This window comes from Urocitellus parryii, chromosome 7, assembly GCF_045843805.1.
Source record: "Urocitellus parryii isolate mUroPar1 chromosome 7, mUroPar1.hap1, whole genome shotgun sequence".
In the NCBI taxonomy this organism is placed as follows: Eukaryota; Metazoa; Chordata; class Mammalia; order Rodentia; family Sciuridae; genus Urocitellus; species Urocitellus parryii.
In genome coordinates, this window is record NC_135537.1 from 155384422 (window position 1) to 155395264 (window position 10843).

Here is a 10843-nt window from a genome sequence, read left to right on the forward strand (position 1 = left end):
TGCTACAGTTTAATTTTACATACAGCTAGCTGTCCAGCTACGTGGTAACTAGAGTTCTGAGTCCTAAACCTCAGATACCTATAGGAACTTGGAATTCCATAAATCCAAAACTGATTTCTTTTCTTTCTGGAAATGCTAACTTATGTATTTGCAATTGCTTTTAGCAGTTTCAACATCTACGCAGTCTCAAAAACTTAATGCAGATTTTTTTTTCATTTTACTCAGTCCATCATAACTTAGTCCTTTCCCAGCCTCTATGATATCATTTAATCTCTCACCCAATTATGATCTTGTTTCCTTGGGCAACCTCATCCAGTCAGGGATTCAGGTTATTTCTCATATTGATCCTAGAGTATTGCATAAAGAAAAAAATATTCCAATTTCTAGTCCAGTGGTTCTTAATAGTAGGGTAACTGAAAATCACCTTCAGGACTGCTTAACATACAGACTTCAGGACTCCCAGTCCAGGGTTTCTAATTCAATAAATGGAGCTGAGAATTTACATGTCTAATAAACTCCCAGGGGATGTTGATTCTGCTGGACAATGCTTTGAGAACTACAGCTTCAGCTCTTTGACCAGAAAAACTGTTTCTCCTTCCTCATTTTTCCTGAACTCTTTTATACCTATCTCAAATGTCACTTCCCTTCAAAAAGTTTCTGTGACCTTGTTGAAACTGACCAGATAAAATAGCATTACACTGAAACACTGTTTGTGAAGACATAGTATCAATTACCAATTGAATTTGGTCAATTAGGACAACCCAAAAGCCTTAGTTTCAGTAATAGGAAGAAAAAAAAACTCATCAATGATCATAATAGTAATATGTATTGTTTGGATTGTTTATAATTTTGATACTCTAGAATATCATTTGCAGCAATATTTTAATATCTTTCTGATATAAAATTTAGAATTCATAACCATCTGTGTTATTCTCTCATTTAATAGAATTTATTCTGAAGAACCAGTTTATTTAAGAAAATACTATGACTCTTGAGATTTAAAAAAATTATATTAATAAAAGCATTTGTCAATGTGTATATGATACAAAGTGTTATTCTGGCCATGACTAGATAGCTATTTTGCAGATGAACAATTTCTCTAGATTAGAGACCAATGCCACTGATGTATTTAGTTAACTGAATTTAGCCAAGCAATAAATATATGTGAAATGCTTACCATGAACTATTACCTAGACCAAAGGAATCCTACCCTCAAGAAACTTACCAGATATACATTTTGTACCTTTTAGAAAGTTCATGCCTTGACAAACAACTGATAGATTCTTTTCATTCCAAACCCCTCCCCCACCCCTTTCTCCCCCAAAAAAATACTTGTTAGTGTCAGGTGAAGTCCCCCCAAGAGAGTGTAGTGTGGATAGAAGTTCAGGAAATGAGCTTAGTGAATTTCATTCATTAATTACTCACAATTCCCAGTTTGGGGCTTGTCAAAGTTGCTTTATAGGAGGGAATGTGATTTCGAGTCTCATTTTAGATACAAATCTCCCAGGAGAAATTCATCAAATATGTGCTTTTCTAGCACTGTTTGAATGGATATTTAGCAGCTGTTGGGCTTGTTTGATCACCTTGGGGGTCTGTACTTTTCCTGTGCATGGATACAACATGAGGTTGATTTAGTTTTTCAGAGTCATTCAGAAGATTTTTCCAAATCTCTTTGAAGAAATGGAATGCACTATTTCTAGTTTAAAAAGTCTGTTATTCTGTTTTTTTTTAAGTGTAGAAAGGTACTGTACTAAATTTATGCCATTAGACAACAAGGGACGCTATAATTTAGAATGAGAATATTATTTTACTGTTACGGTCTAGATGTGGTATCCCCCAAAATCTCACATGTAAGACAATGCAGGAAGGTTTAGAGGAGAAGTGATTGGATTGCAAGTGTCTTAACCCAATCAGTGAATTAATCATCTGATAGGGATTAACTGAGTGGTACTGACATGGAGGGGTGTGGCTGGAGGAGGTGGGAATTGGGGCAAGTCTTTGGGTATATTTTGTATCTGGCCAGTGGAGTCTTTCTCTTTTTCCTGATCATCATGTGGGCTGATTTCCCCCTGCCACACTCTTCCACCATGACATGATGTTCTGCCTCACCTAGAGCCCTGAGGAATGGAGCTGGCCTTCTGTGGACTAAGAGTTCTGAAACCATGAGCCCTCTACAATTGTTCTGTGCCGCAGTCTGGCTGGGCACAAATCACGAGCCACTCAAGCAGGAACAAACTTTATTTCTGAACTCCACCAGCACGCTCCCCAGGAACTCTCCCGAACACCACCCACGCGGCTCCTCCAGGAACACACCACACACCAACCGGAACTCCCACCACCGGAACTTCACCCACCAACTCGAACTCTTCAGGAATCCCCAGGAGAGCTCAACTGGAACTCAACAAGAACTCCGAGAGAACTCAAAAGTCATCATGTTAATGGCTTGCTGGCGTCACCTCTCAACCACTACTTCTGGCAAAAATGCCATGCGTCATCCCGACTCTGCTGTGGCCCTCAACAGTGCTGGTTGGATCCTTTACTCACAGCAATGTAAAAGCTGACTAAAACATTTACCATTACAACTAGCATTCCTATCTCCAGACATTTTACAATTTTCACCATGGGATACACTTAGCCTACTCAGGAAGGTCCATATTTCCCCAGTCCTCGAAATGGAAAGAGCTTTTGGTAGGTAAGAATTGTTTCTATGATAATTACATTAGCTTAGAGCCATCTTACTTCAGCTTAATTAACAGGAGTTGCTTACCATGGCATATGTATAGGATTCTTATATATCTATTAATTGTGGAAATCCATCTATAAAGTTAGCCGAGATGGAAAAGCTAACAATTGTCAGCGTCTCACTTCAAACCCATTAGTGTTCACCATATTGTATTTTTTCAATTTTATTTAGCATGTGAGGGGAAAGGCTGTGTTTTATTTATATTCAACGTATCAGTATTGTTTGCTTGCAACTCACACTTAAACTACAGAAACAATGCTAAGTAGGCATCTTTGGTGTTCAGCTATAGCTCTCTCACTTGAATGGCATGTCCTATATTCCTTGCCTTCAGAGAGTCTTCTTTACAATTCAGAGTGAATCAACTTGACATGACTCAAATATAATAAGGGTTACATGGTATTTAGAAATGAGAAGTAAGTAAAGAAAACAGTATTCATCCTAGAGAAAATTTGAGAGAAAACTTTCTGTATATACTTGAAGGATTATCCTATCAATGAGGAACACAATTTGTTTGGCTTTAAGGAATGCACACATTCGAGGATTCAAGTGCTCAGCATTGGGGATGTGACTCACCTTTACTTTTCTTGGCAACTGCTCCTTGACATGCATTGCTCCCTTTCCTCCAGCTCAATCACAACTAAGTTCATTGCCTTCCTCTCCATCGCCATATTTATTTCACACCTATTTTAAATATTGTATTTACTATTTTCTTTTTAAAAGTATCTTCCTGTTTCTCTCCAGATATATATATATCTCAAGAGTCCTGAGAATGGAGGAGTATCCCTTACTTGTGTTTCCATGCTTTTTATCTGGCCAATGGACTTATAAAGTATCCTGGAACTATAAACACTAGCAGAATTGATGGGTGTTAAAGGGAGACTTCAGGCACAATGAGGAGGAATCTTGTTCCTCAGAATAAGAAGAATCTCCAGTATATAGTCAATAAACTTTAATAACTACCTCCTAAATACTAAGATCTAGGCTAAGTGCTAGTTTACACAATAGTAAATAAAACAGCCTTAGTCTTCGTCGACCTGGTATAACTTTAGCATTGTTTTTGGAGACAGATATGAACACACAACTGTATATTTGTACACATACACATGATACATGCACACATAGAGATCAAGTAATATAGAAGACATTGTTATTATAGAAGACATTCTAATAAAAATTGTTAAAAGTCAGGGTCCCACCCCATGTACATTAAAGCACACACTGAACAACAGCTTGTTAGAAAAAGTAGTGCAGAACATAGTAACATAACAGAACCATGAGTCAGGTGAGATTTGTGTTCTCAAGCCTGGCCAAATAGCAGAATCACCTGGAAAGATTTTATAAAGTACAGATTGCATGACTCCACCCAGGCCTGCTGAATCAATCTCTAGGGGCCACCACCTAGAATCTATATTACAGAAAGCACCTGAGGTGATTTTTATTTTACCATGAGGCTGAAAGTATCAGACTGAGTGCCTCCCAAGTCTCTCTCTTTGCAGAGATTTTATGATCCTGTGGTTCTGCGAAGAAAAAAGATGATTCTCTGATATGCCTGTGGCCATTGAAATTCCTTTTTTAGGATTTTGAATGTTTGAAATTAGGCCTGCTTCAACAAATGAGGCACAATGCGGTTTTCCTGGGAAAGCTACTTTTTTAGATTTCTGCAGAAGGTTTATTTGCTCATATCATCTTTGGCATAATTATTTAACAACGTGAAGTAAAATTGCATGATATCAAGACCTTATGCCACTGAAAGAGATTTGTAAGCTTGAGAACATGTCATTTGTATCTCCTATGGTGTTGTAGATAGCATGTCACACACAGTAGATAGTTAATAAATGTTTGTTAAATTGAACTGTTGGATAGCATCAGGTAAATATATGATATTTCAGAGTGCCCATCTTTTTGGTTGCTCTTGCCTGTTTGCTAAGGGTATAAGATGAAAGTCATCCTGACACTAAAAATGCTTACATTCTTAATGTGTCTCAGTAGGATCTCTATAGGTGATATTGTAAGCACTATTTATCATTGTCAGAGTCTGGTATCTGCCTGACAGAGTCACATAGATTACAATTTTGCAATAATTTTTATATTCTTATCTGGAAATATAAAGCAAGAAGGTGAAAAATTCTAAGAAATAGGACATAATGTCAAAATAACCATTTGATTCTAGAGGGAAAAAAATCTGTTGGTAGTTGGTTGACTTAATGGCAATAGCCAGTTGACTTATTATATATTTAAATGGCATGTATTTAGTGCTTTACAGAATGCTAGGATTCAGCAATTATTGGGAAACATAAAAATATATACATGAGTATACATACACATACACACAAACACATATATATACCTTTGACCCTTGAACAACACAAATGGACCTAATTAGGCATCTTTATATGAAGATTTGTATTTTGAAATTTGCAACAACTTGATTAAAAAAAACTCATAGCAGAACTGCAAGGCCTATAAATATTGTAAAAAAAATAAGGAAAAACTGTATATATTTTTTAAGTTGGCTTTTTCACTGCGGTGACTAAAACACCTGACAAGAACAATTTTAGAAGAGGAAAAGTTTACTTGGGGGCTTGCAGTTTAAAAGCCTTAATCCTTTGACGGCCAACTTGATTCTTTAGGGCCCAAGATGAGCCAAAACGTGGCAGATGAATGTGGTGGAGGAAAGCTACTTGGATTCTCTCAGTTTCCCTTGACATAGATGAAATATTTACCCAAAAGGCAAGTCCCAATAACCTCCCACCACACCCTACCTGCTTACAGCTGCCATCCAGTTAATAGATTCAAGTGAATGAATGCACTGATTGGGTTACAGCTCTTCTAACCCAATTATTTCACCTTCAAACTTTTTTTGCATTGTCTCACATATGAAATTTTCGGGGACATCTAATATCTAAACCACAAAACCATAATAGATATGAATGCTAAAATATATGTAGATAATAGGCTCTCTTATTTACCACCGTAAATTGTACAACAATCTATTATAAAAAGTTAAGCTCTATCCCAACTTATGCACACACTTATAGACTATACATGGCATTGCTGGCAGTTGAGGGAAACGTAAAAAAAATGTAAAGATGTGGAATTAAATCATAACTGCATAAAATTAACTGTAGAACATACTGAACTACTGTAATAATTTCACAGACACCTCCTGTTGCTACTGCGGTGAGCTCAAGTTTTGTGTGTACCACTTAAAACACGGTGGGATGCTAATCATCTCTCCATGAGCAGTTGTCTCTCCAGTAATTTGTGTATGGCAGTAAAAAGTTATCTCATGTGGTTCTCGCATAGTGTTCGCTGTATATAATATATACAATATACAAAATATGTGCTAAGGGACTATTTACACTTTCAGTAAAGCTTTATGACAATAGCAGGCTATTGGTATTTACATGCTGGGGGGGGGCGTCAAAAATTATATAGAGTTCCACTAAAGGTGGCCACAGACCTCAGAGAGTGTTGAGTAGACCCACTGCTACTGCTGCTGGCCTTGCTACCACCATACTGCCTGAACAGCGGCTTGGACCCCAGCTGACCCCAGTCACCATCACCACAATCCTAAGCAACAGAGAGACCCAGCAGTCATGTGCCCACCTTCCAGCTGCCCAGCCATCAATGCTACAGACACCAGCACCAGCACCATGGACAGCTGCACAGGAAGTTGCTCTGCCAGCCTTACTGGGTCAGGGCAAGTAAAGTTTGGGGAACAGTAAAATAGTTCAGTGCAAGACATGCATGTGGTTTTATCAATAGGAATGAGACCAATGAAGATGTATTTGTAGACCAGACTTCCATAAATAAGAATAACCTCAGGAAGCACCTTCACAGTGTAGGAGATGGAGAGACTATGGAGTTCAATATGATTTAAAAGGGTATGGAAATAGCTAGTCCTTACAGGCCCTAGTGGAGTTCTAGTTCAAGGCAGTTAATATAAAGCCAACCATAATCACGATAGACACTGGGAATCTTCTACACAATTACCAGCAGAATTTCAGGAATAGTGAAAGCAAAGAGCAGAACAAGGGATCAGAGAGTGCTCTCAAAGATGCTGACCCTAGTGCTGGTCCCACCTTACTATATATGAACAACCAGGGTGCAGGAAAACAAGGAAGACAAGTGAGACAGAACATATGTTAGGTTGATAGATCAAGGTTTCACAGGAGTCTTCCTCACCAAAGAGCCTAGAGAGTATGGCAAAGAGGAGCATAAGGAAAACTAAGATCAGAAACATCTTCAGCATTGGTACCATTGCACCTTCTGTTGCCAATCACAAACCCAGAATCAAAAGATGGCAAAGAAGTCAAAGTGGAAGATCTACCCATTGCAACTTCTCCATCTGCTCCCAAGGCAGAGCAGGACATGGCTAAGTAAATGCTTATTGGCTCTTCACCTCTACTGTCATATGGTCACCCAACAAGTAGAAATGAATGTGAAATGACAACAATAAGAAATTTTCTAAAATTAGAAAAGACTGTAAGTGCTTACATTTTGCCTCTTGATAAGATAAGTAGAACTATCCACGTTTATCAAGGCAACACAGAGTTATTAATTTTGCCGAAAGGCTTCACTCTTTGGTAATAACAAATAATTTTGAAGCCTGTTATTTTTTTCCTCAAAATACCTTTAATGGTTTTTAAATTATTTTTTAAATTTTTTATTTGTTTTAATTAGTTACACATTACAGTAGAATGCATTTATGCACTTTGACATATCATACATAGATGGGATATAATTTCTCATTTTTCTGAGTGTACATGTTGAAGAATCATTGGTCATGTAGTCACATATATATGTACAGTAATAATGTCTGTTTCATTCCACTATCTTTCCTATCCCCACACCCTCCCTGCCTCATTGTGAATTAGCATCCACATATGAGATAAAACATTCGGCCTTTGGTTTTGTGGGTTTGCTTATTTCCCTTAGCATTATATTCTCCAACTCCAAACATTTACTGGCAAATGCCATAATTTAACTCTTCTTCAAAGATATTCTATTGAGTAGAATTTTCTTTATCAATTCATCTATTGAGGGACACCTAGGTTCCATAGTCTAGTTATTGTGAATTGAGCTGCTATAAACATTGATGTGGCTGCATCACTATAGTATGCTGATTTTAAGTCTTTGGGTATTAAACCAAGGAGTGGGATAGCTGGGTCAAATTGTGGTTCCATCCCAATTATCTGAGGAATTTCCATACTGCTTTCTATAGTGGTTGCACCAATTTGCAGTCCCACCAGAAATGTATGAGTGAACCTTTTTCCCATATCCTCACCAACATTTATTGTTGCCTATATTCTTGATAATTGCCATTCTATCAGGAGTGATATGAAATCTTAGTTTTGATTTGCGTTTTTCTAATCACTACAGATGTTGAATACTTTTTTATATATTTGTTGATCAATTGTATTTCTTCTTCTGTGAAGTGTCTATTCAGTTCCTTAGCCCATGTATTGATTGGGTTATTGGGGGTTTTTATGATGTTAAGTTTTTTGAGTTCTTTATATATGTCCTAGAGATTAATGCTTTATCAGAGGTACATGTGATAAAGATTTTCTTCCAATCTGTTGGTTCTCTCCTCATGTTATTAATTGTTTCCTTTGCTGAGAAGAAACTTTTTAATTTGAATCCATCCCATTTATTAATTCTTGATTTTACATCTTGTGCTTTAGGAGTCTTGTTAAAGAAGTCAGATCCTAAGCTGATGTGGTGAAGATTTGGGCCTATTTTTTCTTCTATTAGGTGCAAGTTCTCTATCTAGTACCTAAGTCTTTGATCCACTTTGAGTTAATTTTTTTGTGTAGGGTGAGAGATAGAGATTTACTTTCATTTCGCTACATATGGATTTCCAGTTTTTCCAGCATCATTTGTTGAATAGGCTATATTTTCTCCAGTGAATGTTTTTGGCATCCTTGTCTAGTATAAGATAACCATATTTATATGAGTTTGTCTGTGTCCTCTATTGCAAACCATTGGTTTACAAGTCTATCTTGATGCCAATACCATGCCATTTTTGTTACTATAGATGTGTAGTATAGTTTGAGGTCTGGTATTGTGATGCCTCCTGCTTCACTTTTTTTCACATTATAAACCAGTTAGTTTATTATTTTGTGGTCAGATGTAGAACGTTTGCCATGCAGACTGAAATACGTACGTCAGCATGAACAGTGCATTTCTTCTTAGAGCAGTTATACTAAAACCCAGATTTTATCAGGTTATTTAGTGAGTATGGAATTCAAACAAAAGACCTAAATTTTTTAGGTCTTTTTGCATCCATGAAAGCTTGGGGCACATGTTCTCGAGGGAAAAAACAACAACAAAAAACAAAACTGCCAGCCTCCAGAAAGCTCAATGATTCTTTACCCCCATGCTCTAACTGAGCATCCCATTGGTCACTTCAGTCTTACAGTCAGCTTTCTTAGCTAGTAATCATGTCTCTGCTCACTAGTTATTTTTTTATGGTGGTAGGGATTGAACTTAGGACCTTGCACATGCTAAGTAAGTGCTATATATACCACTGAGGTACATCCCCAGCTCTGCTCACTGTTTTTTTAAATTAACTTCAGTGTTAAGTTTCTGAACTGAACAAATCAGTTGCTCCTATGTACTAACATGAAGACACAATAATGTTTTTAGGAGGATTTCCCAATCCCACTCTACTTAATTTTATCAGATCATCTGTTTTGCAAAGGTTCCTTTCCACCTGTGTGAGAACATATAAAGGTTACCTCTGGGTTCACCTGATGGAACCTACCTGTACTGAGGACTGAGGTTTTTAATCACAGTTTTTTTTTTCCACATTCATGATCAGTAATTCTCAACCATTTAGGAATTAATTAAATAGATTCTGGGTCACCACTGCTACCAAGGCAGAAATACCAAGTAAAATGTGCTTTTCACATAAAATTCATGTGACTTTTTTTTTTTCAACAATGTAAAAACAGGAGAAGATGTAGTCCTCCACTTTGTATAACACTAGTAAGGGTCAAGTTGTTGAAAAATACCATTCAGCCATACAAAAGTTTGATTTCAGACAAAAACCAAATGTATTGCAGATGACAAAATCACAGAAAACATAATATTTAAATTGATCCATGGCATTCACACCACACTAAAATTTTGCCTGTAATAGAACAGTGAATTTTATCCCAAGATGTTGGTAGGTCCATGCTTCACTTTTTTTGTTAAGGATTGCTTTAGCTATTCTGGGTCTATTATTTTTCCAAATAAATTTCATAATTGCCTTTTCTATTTCTATGAAGAATCCATTGGAATTTTAATAGAAATTGCATTAAAAATGTATAGAAGTTTTGGTATTATGGCCATTTTGATGATATTAATTCTGCCTATCCAGGAACATGGGAGATTTTTCTATCTTCTGAGGTTTTCTGAAATTTCTTTCTTTAGTGTTTTGTAGTTTTCATTGTAGAGGTCTCTCACCTCTTTTGTTAGATTGATTCCTAGGTATTTTGTTTGTTTGTTTGTTTGTTTGTGGCTATTGTGAATGGAGTAGTTTTCCTAATTTCTCTTTCAGTGGGTTTGTCACTGATGTATAGAAATACATTTGACTTATAGGTGTTGATTTTATTATGTCCTGCTACTTTGCTGAATTCATTTATTAGTTCTAGAAGTCTTCTGGGTGGATTTTTTGATCTTCTAGATATAGAATTTTGTCATCAGCAAATAGTGATAATTTGAGTTCTTCTTTACCTATTTGTACACCTTTAGTTTATTTCTTTTGTCTAATTGCTTTGGCTAGTGTTTCAAGGATGATGTTAAATAGAAATGCCACTTCAGGAGAGATTCTTGAAAATGTATTTTGGTTGGCCTTGTAAACATGAAAATTCTACGTTGAATTATTATTATTTTTTTTTTTAAAGAGAGAGTGAGAGAGGAGAGAGAGAGAGAGAGAGAGAGAGAGAATTTTTTTTAACATTTATTTTTTAGTTCTCGGCGGACACAACATCTTTGTTGGTATGTGGTGCTGAGGATCGAACCCGGGTCGCACGCATGCCAGGCGAGCGCGCTACCGCTGAGCCACATCTCCAGCCCCTACGTTGAATTATGATAGAGAAATGATGGTAG